The sequence below is a fragment of the Lepidochelys kempii genome, chromosome 18, assembly GCF_965140265.1.
Source record: "Lepidochelys kempii isolate rLepKem1 chromosome 18, rLepKem1.hap2, whole genome shotgun sequence".
NCBI lineage: Eukaryota > Metazoa > Chordata > Testudines > Cheloniidae > Lepidochelys > Lepidochelys kempii.
In genome coordinates, this window is record NC_133273.1 from 18,746,347 (window position 1) to 18,760,350 (window position 14,004).

Below are 14,004 nucleotides of genomic sequence, written 5' to 3' on the forward strand. Positions count from 1 at the left end.
TTGCCCCCATTTTACAGACAGATAAACGGAGACAAGGCATTTAAGCAACTTGCCAATGATATTTAGCAAGTGAGTTGCATAGTCGAGACAGTACCAAAGAGTCCGGATTTTTACTCACATGCCTCTAGACATATTGCTTCAATTAAGCAAATACTATACTTGATTTCATGGCACTCAACAGCTAAAAGTATAAAAAATGTAAAACAGGCAAGCATCCACATCACAATATATTGTATTAACAAGATTACATCACAACAATAAGTTCAACACATTCCTTCATTCAGAGTTAAAAATCAGCCAGTATACATTACAAACAACCCCAAATCCCAAACTTGATTTCTAGCACAATGCCACCAGAAACCGTTTAACCCAGATTTCCCATTTCCTCTGCAGGCCCTTTTTTGGTTTAAATATTAACAGGAAGTTTAACTCCTGCCAAAGTGACTGAGAATTCCCTGGCTAACACTCAGGAAATGAAAAGCCTAACCCAGCCATGGGCATAAGAATACAGACGTTCTTCAAAACAGATGGTTTAAGATTTATGGGCGATTCAGCCAGCCAACCATCTTTGTGACTTTTCCATTCCCTTCTTACCAAGTCTCACAAAGTAAATTTTATGCTAATATCAAACCTCACGGGAAGAAGGTGGGAGGGAATATATACCTTTTGTGCTAATTTGAATCAAACATCACAAAATATTTTTGTGGCTCTATACACAAACAAGTCAGCAGAGCTTTTTGAGGCTCCAAAAATAAATTCACCTTCTCTTTAAAGCTAATTAACCCCAAAATTTGAGGTTATTAAACTGGAAGGGGCATTGTGTGGAAATTAGTTATTCTTGCTCCCCATATATGGACCAATACAATACAAACTGCCATGCAAAAAAGCTTTAAAAAGCACTGAACCGGCTATGCTGCTATGTCAAAGCTGTCAGCTTGAATGGGAAGACATTACTGTACTTCAATTTCTGTGGTTCTGAAACATTTTGCGCCTGAATCAATAATACTGTTGTCATACAAAAAGCCATATACATGCATTTTGTTTTCAAAATTATCACCTTGGGGGGTAAACAAACAGATATTATCCATCAATCTCACACTTACCTCCCTTTCCCTTCAATGTGCTACTGTGTCCTCGAGAACAACACACATCACTTCATCACCACCTTCACTGAACTCATTCAAAATCTCCTTCCATAAGCTGAACTGCTTAATTGAGTCTTTCTGCTGCGAGACTAAATCCCCCTAATCTTGTTGACAAAAATATATCTTGTAGTTAATTCTTTTTTTGTAAGAGACATTAAAATACACACTTGACAAGGTAGTTTATTATTCCTTGCAACTTCAAATGACCCACGTCCCTCAATTAATTTGTTCAGTTACTTGCACCACATACATAGTTACTTCATCGCCCCTTTTCCCACATTCAGAAGCTAGATAACACACCATATTGGTAACTTATTAATGTAACATATGGAGGCTTTTACCTCTTATCATAAGAAACTATTTCAATACTCTTGCTGCACCTCAAAGTTGCATTTTTTAAACACTAAAAGGAAAAAAATGTGCAAGCAATATATTTAGGTATTGGAGACTTCTGAAGAATCACCACCTATGGCGTAATGGATTCTTGCCATTTCTCTTACAGGGGAAAGGGAAGTTACTTTCGTGTGTTTTTTGCAAAATAAGCAACAGGCAAGTTATCTATACAGCTGCAGTAGTAGTGTTTGAGCATTAAAATCTCCAGCTACATACTGTAATTTGTAGCCATTTAAAACTTTATAACCACCACCACGAACACAAAATAGTTATTGTGAATAGGGAAATAAGCTCAATAAAGAGTGCCCCAGTACAATGTTTCTGCCCTGAAGATAAAGCTCACGCATCATAATGAACAGTAACACACTAATGAAAGGAGTGATGTATTGTTTAAGTCCAATCATACTAGCACTATAATTTTAATTTACAAAGTCTAAATAATTTAAAGTGCTCTATACTTAGCTCAATCTAATACACAGACTGACATTTACCTTAAGTTTTGAGTTGTGAAAAAGTCTAGCAGCTCTATTTTAAAATACATCATTCTTTAATCTACTTGGCATAGGCTGCAATAGCCTCTTCAGAGGCTTAAAGAAAAGGAGTACTTGTGGCACCTTAGAGACTAACCAATTTATTTGAGCATGAGCTTTCGTGAGCTACAGCTCACTTCATCTCACAAAAGCTCATGCTCAAATAAATTGGTTAGTCTAAGGTGCCACAAGTACTCCTTTTCTTTTTGCGAATACAGACTAACACGGCTGTTATTCAGAGGCTTAGTGTGTGGTTATACTCTACAAACGGGGGGAAGTGACAGTGGGGCAAAGTTTACTGCACTTCACTTATTCAATTTTTCCTCATTTTACAAAAAAATTAAGTTACTCTTTTTTTAAACAATCAGACTTGTGAACTCAACCCAGACTTTGAGAGTCAAACTGGGTTCTTTCCCTTCTACACATCACAACCAGTAAAGAAAAAAAAATTGTGCAAGGTGAATGATTCCCAATTTCAAAACTTCAGTAGAAATACAGAAAGCACTGACAGCATCATTTTGCTTGCAGTTCTCTCTATTACTGGTGATGATGCATGAGAAGTAAAATAATCCAGCTACACTGTATTATTGATGGTGCTAATCATATCAATGTATAAAGGTTAATAATTAATGCCTGCCATATGACTGTTCACCTCTTAAAATTGTTATAAGACATGGTGCTGACAAAACTAATCTCATCTCCCAAGAAGAGCTATTTTTAGGGGCTATTGAACATTGGTGAAGTCCTAGGTGACTGTTATACTTTTTGAAACATACAAGAAGTCACACTGAGGGACCTACATTATGCCCACCGGACAGATTAGCAGATGCCTTTCTAATCTATCATATGCTATAAATCCTATTAGTAACACCAATGATAGCTTGTACACTTTCACAATGGTAGAGTCTGCATGCAATGAAGTCACACAAGTGCCACAGTTTAAAGAGAATTCTGAGTTTTCTTCAGCAGTTGCCTTAACATTGATATTTCTTGCAACAACCTTCTCAGTTCATCAAAAATTTAGCCTGTTCCTAAAGGGACATCAACATTCTACGTCACATCTCCTTCGGAAAATTGTACCCCTACTGTTCTAAGTTACCCCTAAGATTACTATAAGAGAAAATGAAAAAAATATTTTTCTTTAATTTTATGCATGTGATAGCACTTTTTAGGTGATCAGTTGAGTTCCACTTTTGTTGATAGCACATGCCTTTTCACACTCCCCACAAGAGGGCATTTACCAATATCAACAATAATAGAGCTGATATGGAACAGGAAGCAAGTTGTAGCTATGTACAAAGAGAAAGGGTAGAAGAGCAGGAGTCAGACTGAGTAAATTTGCTGTTGAAGCTATAAGATCCACACAAGAGATGTTCTAAACAAAAGGAGAAGAGCCATAATATTTTAGTCTTTCCATAGTTTCAGAATATATTACGGTGTATTCTTCTAAATATTCAATTTTCTGACAATCAGTCATTACAAAAATCAACTTGAGAGCATTCCTTTAAGGAGTTCTGATCCAAATTGAAAGAAGTCTCACTTATTTCTCAGGGCCTCCTAAGATTGGACTACAACAAATTACTCCTGGAAGAATTCTGCGTCACTGCGCATGCACAGAATTCATGTCCCCCACAGATTTCTTTACTTCCTTGCAGAAGAATGACTATCAGGGAAGCAAAGGGACGCTGCAAGAGCAGTCACGCACCACTCGCTAGCTGCACGGGTCCATTGCTTCAGGCACCCAGAGGAGAGGTAAATCACTGCAGGGCTGGGGACACCCCAGCCAGTGGCTCCTACCCTGAGCCAGGATCAGCTGCTAGTCCGGGCTGGGCTGGAGGCAGGAGAGGACAGGACCTCCTCTTCCCCTGCAAGGAGTGGCTGGGGCTGTGTGTCAGACCCTCCCTCAGAAACCTCCCCCAGCTGCAGAAAGCTCAGCATCCTCCTTTGCTTTCTGCCTGCATCGCTCCTCAGCTGCAGGGGGAGGGGAGGTCACTGTATGGGGAGCTGCTCCCCCATCCACCTGGACCTCCCAAACAACCCCACCAAGCCTCACCCCGTACAACCCCTGGCCCTCCATACCCAAACCCCACTCCACTGAACCTGAACTCCTGCATCTGGAGCCCCCACCCCTGCACCCAGACCACCCCGCACCAAGTTCCCTGCACTCAAACTCCCACCCTGATGAGCCCCAGCCTCCTGCACTACCCTGAGCCCCCATGCCACTGACCCCCAACTAGTTGCACCCAGACCCCCCACCCCAACGAGTCCCACTCCCCCAGCACCCAGACCCCCCTGCTGAGCCCCATTGTCCCTGCACTTGGAACCTCCCCCTCCCGCCCCCGCTTCAGTGCATCCAGTTCCCCCCCACAACTCTCTTCACACACACACACAAACACACACACACACCCCTGCACTGAGCTGCCTGCACCCAAACTGTCCCACACAGAATCCTCTCACCCCACACCTGGAGCCCCTCCACAATTGGATCCTGCCTGGTTGAGCCTGCCTGCCCCACACTGGTGTACCTGGTGCAGAGGGGCAGGGCCCCAGGGTGTTTCTGAGGCAGGCCCAGGCCTTGTGCTGTGTCAGGGTCAGGTGCAGCCTCACCACTGAGTCTGTGTCCCGGGATGGGGAGGCTGCAGGGTAATCTCCCACCTTCTTACAGCCAGTGGCCTGTGCTCCCCACTGCCATGCTAGAGCCTCTGCATTTATTTACTGACCAATAAAACTTGCAGAATTTTGCAGAGATTTAAAATATTGTGTGCAGAACTTTTAATTTTTTTGGTGCAGAATGCCCTCAGGAGTAACAAGTACTCTGATAATGCTTTAGAGAAGATTCATCCACACCTGAGATGAACACAATCTCAAAAACCATATAAGTCACTATTTGTCTCTTCATCTATTGTAGGATGTATGTGTGAAAGACTAGTGTCATGGAGGCACAGGCAGTTCTCTCAACTGTTCTCCAGTCTCACTTCTTCAAAAGAAAGAAAGTGAAGTCAAGCTATTAGGGTTGCAGAGAAAACCTTCAAAACATGGAGCGAAACCAATGCAGAAGTCTCATCCTGAGTTGGCAGAAAGCCTCAAGTAACAGTTTGAGGTGTCAATGAGCCCATTATTTCAGTGGGTGCTAACTCAGATGCCCACAACAGTTAAAGTATTTCACTGCTTATAAAAATGTGTAAGAAAAGAGAGGAAGAATCATATTATGGAAAGCTACACCAGTGTTTCACAAAATTGGAAAGGAAATACTAGGTACTAGCCATGGTGGGGAAGGAGGAGGAGGGCAGGAAGATGTATGCATTAAGATGGGTAACGGGCCTTTAATACCACATGATGGCATTATGCAGAGGATTTGGTAAAAATCTGACAGTTTTCAAAGTCTGGGAAACAGTGATCTAGACGGATGTGTCCTCCACGTGTCTATGAAAAGGACGCAGGAGTTTCTGCTTGAAGAGAGCTTCACTGTCAAAGCTCTGATATGACACCATCCTATAGTCAAAGATTAGGCAGAACTTGCCTTCACAAGCAGTCTGTGGAACATGTTAAAGTGAAGGATAAGACAATGCTAAAAACCTAAGTTCTTCTCCACCACACAGAAGAACTAAGAGCCTATCCCCTCTGAAGCCATCTCCCTGTCAGCAAGGGACGAGACTGGGATCAAATCTTGTGGCCGTGCAGAGTACTACAGTAGAACCTCAGAGTTACGAACACCTCGGGAATGGAGGTTGTTCGTAACTCCAAACAAAATATTATGGTTGTTCTTTCAAAAGTTTACAACTGAACATTGACTTAATACAGTTTTGCAACTTTACTGTGCAGAATGAAAATGCTACTTTCCCTTTATTTTTGTTAGTAGTTTAGCAGTACTGAACTATAAATTTTTTATCATCATCTCTGGTGCTGCCTGATTGCATACTTCCAGTTCCAAATGAAGTGTGTGGTTGACTGGTCAGTTTGTAACTTGGAGGTTCTACTATATCTGCAGATCAATAAGGCTCGCTATAACTTTAATTTCTGTCATTTACAGCACTTCTGAAGCAATTTTTAAGAATATTAAAAATTACATTTTATCAATCAAATGTAATCTTAACTTCACATAAAGGAGACACTATCTGATGTGTTCCCTTCTGTGCTCCAATGGCATTAGCCTTTGCCGGCTCATTTGTCAGTTTCTCACACAAACATCCCTATGGCTTTCATATGTACAGAATGCCCTCCCTGAACTGATCTGTAAGTCCATTACCCTCTTTGGCAAATCTTTCAAGATTCACCTCTGTCACGATGCTTAAAAATCCCTAATTAATGAATGATGGTTTGAGGGACAGATGGGGTAGTTGACAATTACAAGTGTATGTACAAGCACTGTGTTTGATTGTATCCCTCTACCTCCAGCCTTCCAATATCACTTGTTCTTGATTGGGTGCTTCTATTTTATCAATTTACTACATGAAAAAGCAGCTTCTCGTGTTAAATAGAAGTCATTACAAGAATTAAGCACTATCTATAAAAAGATACTGAATATTAATTACATCTTCAAGACACTGCATAAAATTAACACCTCTGTGAGGTAAGTGGTGGTTAACCCTATTTTACAGATAGAATAGCTGGAGCAAACAGCTTGAGCCACTTGCCCAGGCCACAAGAAGAGACACTGTCAGAGGCAGGATAACAAGGCAGGAGGGGATTCTGGCTTTCAGTCAAAATTCCCAACCCATACTGCATTGCCTCAAGTTACTCGAAAGGCAAAAGAAAAACCAGGGATTGATTTTCAGAGGGGCTGATTCCCTCACAATTCCCAATGAAGTCTAAGAATCAAGGCCTTAATTTTTAAAATCCTGATATAATAAATTTAAAGACTAACACAATGGGTCAAAAGAACTTGAGAGAAATTCATCTTTAACAAAAAATTTCAGGCGACCCTCAAAACACATGAACTTTTTCATTGGCACATAGCCAATTCTAATGATATAATTTAGATTTAAAAGAAAGCCTTGTCACACTTACACAAGAATAAAAATAATGTTCACAAATATGTGAACACCCACTAAAATCTGCATTGTGAAAAGTTAAAACATTGTTTTCAACATTAGCATTATGTGCCTCATGCCTTCAGTTCCAAAGCACTGCTAATAGTAACAACTGAAGTAGTAAGAAAAGCTTGTTATCAGCACTTAAACAAGGCTGTTACTATTGGTCTTAAGTGAAAACAAAATATTGGGAATTACAAGAAGAGGAAGAGGTAAGACCTCAAAATCACCAGAAGTAGCACTGAGGAAAATAAAAGGATTTACAGTTGCGAAGTATTTCAATTTCCCCCCCAGAACTCCCAGTTTAGAGGATATTAACTGTTTGTACAAAGAAGTTTTGAGGTGTTTTTTAAGACTATGTACCACCAGCACCATATGAGACTAACTAGTGGCCCACCTCCACATCGATGATATTGAAATCCACCTTCCCTTAGAGCTGTTTGCATGTTTAAAACATCACTGTCTTCACTACAAGGGTGTCAAATGCAGATAAAGTAGATCTTTAAGCCTGCTGTGTCAGGATAATAGGGGATTTTACTAAGTATAAAGCAGGAAGGCAAACTGAAGTGCAGTAACCTGAGATTAAAAAGCTAGTTTTCTAACAATCTTGACTTATTTTAAAATGTTGACACACAATTTTAAATGCGTTTTTCTGCTTGTATAGTACACTATTAATGAGAGAATTCACTTCTGGGGACCAACACTAAGGTTAAGCTACTTTGCATTTGGGGTCAACCTCATCAAAACTCCAATTTAAAGATGAATAATTTAGGAGGGACCATGAATTTGCCATCAAAAGTAGAGTATAAATATATTTCCATGAAGATTTCTCTATGTCTCACATTCAATCATTTCACATTTTAAAAAGAAATCAGCTGGTTTATTATCTAATCTTCCTAAAAGCTGAACAGATGAAATCTCACTGATTTAATATGCAGTTAGTTTTTGGCATAAAATTAGGTGAGAACATTGAAAAGTAAACAACCCTAACTGAAGTGGAACTATAACAATGATGCACATCAGAATATGTAATATTAATTTTCAAATTAAAAACATTTACTCCAGCAGTTCGCTGAGCCACACCCTTCCTAGTACAGGACAGAAGCCACAGATCGTTCATACATTCTGGGTAAAAACTAAGTTATTTGCCAGGTCCACATTAACTATAAGTAACTCAAAAAAGTTATACAAATCTATTTTGCAGAAAGTTTAGTTTCATTTTTGGAGCAGATACTCCATGAGTATCCTGTGATGGCTGCAGGAAGCAACCCTGGTATCGGAAAAATTATTTTCAATGTAACACTGCAGTTAGTACTTAACTAAGAACAAACCAGACAAACCATAAAGAAAAAGAAAGATTTGCAGTGCCATAAGATTCCATTTTTAGATAGAATATAGTCTTGTAAAAGCAACATTAATAATTACAGGCCAACTCATTTTCATCATGCCACAGCACTGATTCAGTGAGGGCGTTTTTGTAATTCAACTGCTGGAGGCCCTGTCTGAAACAGCATTTCTACTCCTGGTAAGCAGAGAGCTTACAGCTCTCATCATCACAGTCAAAGGAATGGGTTTTTAAAAAACAGAAGAGAAAGGAAATAAAACCATAGAAGGAGAATGTGTTAAACAAGGTTTAGTCAGTTAGATTATTGCACCAAGATGGCTGGATGACAGCCAACAGTACAGAGCACGGTGGAAGTAATGTCCCAAAATACCCAAATCTTCCACCTTCAAGAAAGGAGATGGAAAAGCTGGGGCTAAGAACAAATACACTGCTTCTGAGAGGGTGCAAAAATACAAAAATAGCCGTTTCAGACATAAAACCTCTCTACTGAAGACTAAGAAAATTGCCTTCTCTCATACCAAACCAGTATTCTGATTCCCAGTTTTTCAAAGATTTAGAGAATTGTTACACTGGTAACAGCTTGACCAGATTGTCTACTAGAAAGTCATCAATATTGAGGTATCCATTAAATAGAAGTCTTGGTCTTTTCCTTAGAGATTCCTGCCCCGCCCCACCCCCACCACTTTTCCTTGGGAAAAAATATTTTGAAGAAAGCTCTTAGATTTCCATCATTTTCCACATTACCCCAAATCTTAACATACTCAAAAGGAAAATAATTAATAGAAAGAACTTGTTTTAAAATTATTAGAAAGAGTTTTAAAAAACTGACTCCAATGATATACTAAACACTCTTCTAAGCCATCAGATGTATGAACAGGTGCTTCTCTAATTCTGCTTACACCCTCCTCACACAGCAGTATAAACACATTCAAACACAGGATTTAGGAGCCAAACATGCTGCATGTTTGTCTGAATACAAACCTCCACCCCTTCCTAAGGTGGTTTTATATGTACACTGGCTACCTCCCAAAGACTGATATTTGAGTTTTATCAGGATTAAATTACCCTGATGGAGGCCTTTAAAAGCAGTCTACACCTGAACACTGTGAACATCTAGCATAACCATATGAAGTATTTTCAACTCAGCGGAGTACTACATTGATAGGAACTGCACCAATTAACCTCACAGGCCCGTAAAAGGTTGAGTTGGCTCCTAAGGTGGAGTATTTGGAAAGCAAGAGCAGAGAACCTCCTCCACCTGTGCCCAAATCTAACCTACCTGGGCTGCAAAGGAACCTAATGCTTTCGGCAACTCTTTAGTTTAATATTTCATTTTTAGGTGAATATTAAAGCATAAAGGCAAATCAAAATATAATGGCTGATCAAGAATTTAAGCACAGAATTTTTTATTTCTAGAAATACCTGACAAACTTTAAGGATTTTTATTCATTCGAGCTAAGAAAATATTTATCTGAAGTTTATAGTATCACAACTGAGCCTGGAATAATTTCAAAAATTGTTGTATTCCATTTAAATTGAAATTATTTCACTGCTGCCTTGACCAGTTAATGCTTGTTCTTTAGTGATTTAAAATAGAAAGCACGTTTTCTAAGCATCTACTGAATAGTCATCAGTGCCTGAAGATTGTCAACAAGACACAAACAACTCCACTCCTCTTCATTTTCTCTAAGTAATAAATATTACATCCAGACAAAATACTTCAGAGTAAAACCAAAAGTGGCTGTATTACAGGATTCTCCAGTAGCAGTGAGAAATTCACAACAACTTGCCCATCAAATTAAGGTGATGTTTCTGTAAACAAGTGTTCTATGATGAGGAAGTGAAGATACTGCTACAGGAAAATAAAGTTAATTTTTCAGCAACATGAATTTATACAACTGATCCACTCAGAGCCTTCAACAAATTTATATCTACCCGAGTTCTGACTTGTTTTTGTCAGAGTCCTCTCATCTCGGGAGCATACTGCTGCAATACTAACTTGTAACAGGTCACTTAACTGCAAATGGTAGAGTTTGATATTATGCATGTATTTATGGCTGTACTACAAACTCACAGATGTATATTGTTCATTTCCCCTTTTACCTAGCCTCCAGATAAATGCACAAAGCTGTAGTTTAATTGGAAAGGTTGCTGTGTAAACTATTTTATCTTTGGCTTGCCACCCACCCACCTTTCTGTATTATTTATGACCTTATATAGACACTGTCTTCAGGAAATGTATTAAAGCCAATAATTATTTAAATAAAATGATTCTAGTGTGAACATATTTTACTAATTTAAAAGTGTGTCTAAAAAGTAAATTTATCTCATTGTGCAATACACTACTGCAGTTGATGCATTCAGCCACAATACCACATGGCTCTATAAACAGGAACTACAGTAGTAAATAAGTCATGGGTGTGGTCTCACTCAAGACACCAAATAGAATATAAAAAAAGTTTGCTTGTCCAATATACATAGAGCTAATCTATTATAATTCAATATTAATTCTATATAGAACTGTCTACTTCTCAGATTCTCTTCAAAACACAAACATTTAGAGAAAAAAATGTTTATGCTGCTCCATGTGTTTGAACAGCTTCTTACTTACTATTCAGCAAGCTCTTCCAAAGTCTTGACACCACCTCTTCTGTGAAACTGTGTGCTTTTACCTGCATTTGGATTGCATTCTAACATATCATAGCTGTGTAGGTGCATGACCATATATGTGTCTGGCAAACTCACTGTTTGTAGAACATATATACAGATGCTGCACACAATCTGTTGAAATGAAACCTCTGTAATGAGAATGCCTACTTCAAATCAAAACTCAAATGGATAGTTCTGAAGGAGTAACATCTTCAACAGCTTTATCTGTTCCACAAAAAGATTTTGCAGCAGCTGTATGAACAAGAATTCTCCAAATGAAAGCGTACATACATTCCAGTTCTGTGTTTATTAATTTTCACTAAAGGAATAATCATACCTTGAGTAAAGTTTTTACTTTCATCTCATACATATCCAGTAAATCTTGCTTTAATGTACCAGCTAACCATGACTCAGCTAATTTAACCAACCCTGTGAAACTTAAACAAAAGTGAAGTTTTACATAGCAATTATGTAGGGTACCACATAAAAAAGAAGTATTCCTAAGCTATATTCTAGGAGTCCACATAAAATAACCTGATCAAAAATCAATTCCAATGTGGCAGAACAAGTATGCAAAACACACACACAAACATACCTTTTTCAGTTAACTGTTTTTCCACTATTAAGGCAACTTTAATACTAATAATACAGAAATTCAGCCACAAAGATTTTCATTAGTGTTGATGTGGGGATACTAAAACCAAACTCGCTTGTGACAGCTCTGGTGGGCAGGGTTCAAGTACATTAGATTAGTGCTGCTTTATTTGTTTTTCTTCTTTAGCAGGGTACAGAGCAGAACGTCTGACAAAAGCAAAACTTAGAAAAGATAAATTAAGAAATGTAGAGTGTAGAGTTAAAGGACATGTGTCATAAATATAAAGGGAAGGGTAAACCCCTTTGAAATCCCTCCTGGCCAGGGGAAAGCTCCTCTCACCTGTAAAGGGTTAAGAAGCTAAAGGTAACCTCGCTGGCACCTGACCAAAATGACCAATGAGGAGACAAGATACTTTCAAAAGCTGGGAGGAGGGAGAGAAACAAAGGGTCTGTGTCTGTCTGTAGTCATTTTGGCCGGGGACAGAACAGGAATGGAGTCTTAGAACTTTTAGTAAGTGATCTAGCTAGGTATGTGTTAGATTATGATTTCTTTAAATGGCTGAGAAAAGAATTGTGCTGAATAGAATAACTATTTCTGTCTGTGTATCTTTTTTGTAACTTAAGGTTTTGCCTAGAGGGGTTCTCTATATTTTTGAATCTAATTACCCTGTAAGATATCTACCATCCTGATTTTACAGGGGGGATTTCTTTATTTCTATTTACTTCTATTTTTTATTAAAAGTCTTCTTGTAAAACACTGAATGCTTTTTCATTGTTCTCAGATCCAAGGGTTTGGGTCTGTGGTCACCTATGCAAATTGGTGAGGCTTTTTATCCAACATTTCCCAGGAAAGGGGGGGTGCAAGTGTTGGGAGGATTGTTCATTGTTCTTAAGATCCAGGGGTCTGGGTCTGTAGTCACCTAGGCAAATTGGTGAGGCTTTTTACCAAACCTTGTCCAGGAAGTGGGGTGCAAGGTTTTGGGAAGTATTTTGGGGGGAAGGACGCGTCCAAACAGCTCTTCCCCAGTAACCAGTATTAGTTTGGTGGTGGTAGCGGCCAGTCCAAGGATAACGGGGGTAATATTTTGTACCTTGGGGAAGTTTTGACCTAAGCTGGTAAAGATAAGCTTAGGAGGTTTTTCATGCAGGTCCCCACATCTGTACCCTAGAGTTCAGAGTGGGGGAGGAACCTTGACAACATGCCAGTTGGTCACTTCCGCAATCTTATTACGAACTTATCACTAAACACATTTTAGGTTTTCACAATACTAAATGGAAGAGTGCTAACTTCTGTTAGTAAGAGAGACGTTTAAATCTCACTTTTGCCTGAAATAATGCACTGCCAGTTGAAGCATCTTGCCGGCTAGCAAAGGCTGAACAAATTGAGCTAACATTTGATACCTTCAGTTGGTCCTCTTCCCTTCACAGAGAAAATAATTTAAGTCAACGAAGTTCATGCCAGAGCTTCCCCCTTTTTTCAGGGGAGAAAACAGCTTTTGTGTCAGATCACCACACTATGCAGAAGATGGTTAAAAGGAGTGTTTTTCTTCTGAATAGTAAAGTTTCAAAACTGTATTAAGTCAATGTTAAGTTGTAAACTTTTGAAAAAAAAAATCACCACAACGTTTTGTTCAGAGTTAGGAACATTTCAGTTATGAACAACATCAATTCCAAACGTGTTCATAACTGAGGTTCTGCTGTACATACAAGGCTTGAAAGGTTTTAACTGTGCAAAACACCTCTTTTTGCTTGCTTGTTATCTTATAAGTATTAGGAATGTCACGTCTGGTCTTCCCTAGTTTTGATGCAGGATTGGAAGTCTCATATGTGATTTGAGCTCTTTCACCCCTTAACTGATAATACAAGGTGTGTGGAATGGTCTTCACATTACAAGGTGAATCTAACAAGAATTTCTTTCCCTCCCCCCTGCCCCCACATGTTTACTATGTGTTTGAACACTTGATTCTAAAACCCCAAACTGGTGTTATTTCCCCCCTTTGATGGTTACCTGTTTTCATAAAGCACCATTTAATTAAAGGAAGGGTGGTCTTGTGGTTAAAGTACAGGAATAGGAATCAGGATGTCTGGGTTCTTTTCCCAGCTTTGCCACAAACTGTTTGACACCTTTCCTGTCTTCTACGTGTGTTGATGTAATGGGTTACAGATGTCATTCAATCAATATCTGTCACCTACTATGAACTCCACAGAAATTACTATAAATACCTTTCACGGTGCTGCATAAATAAAAACAATTAAAGGCGTAATCCTTGCTGTTAAAAGGCTTGGAGCAACTTTTAGGAGCTGTATTACTGCAAAGC

General features: G+C 39.0%; 1 protein-coding gene across 4 annotated transcripts in view; it reads right to left on the bottom strand.

Moving 5' to 3' along the window:
• The window catches only part of GNB1 (G protein subunit beta 1), an 83,796-nt gene that overhangs the window by 39,208 nt on the left and 30,584 nt on the right, over positions 1-14,004 (bottom strand). The gene's annotated exons all lie outside the window — the stretch shown is intronic.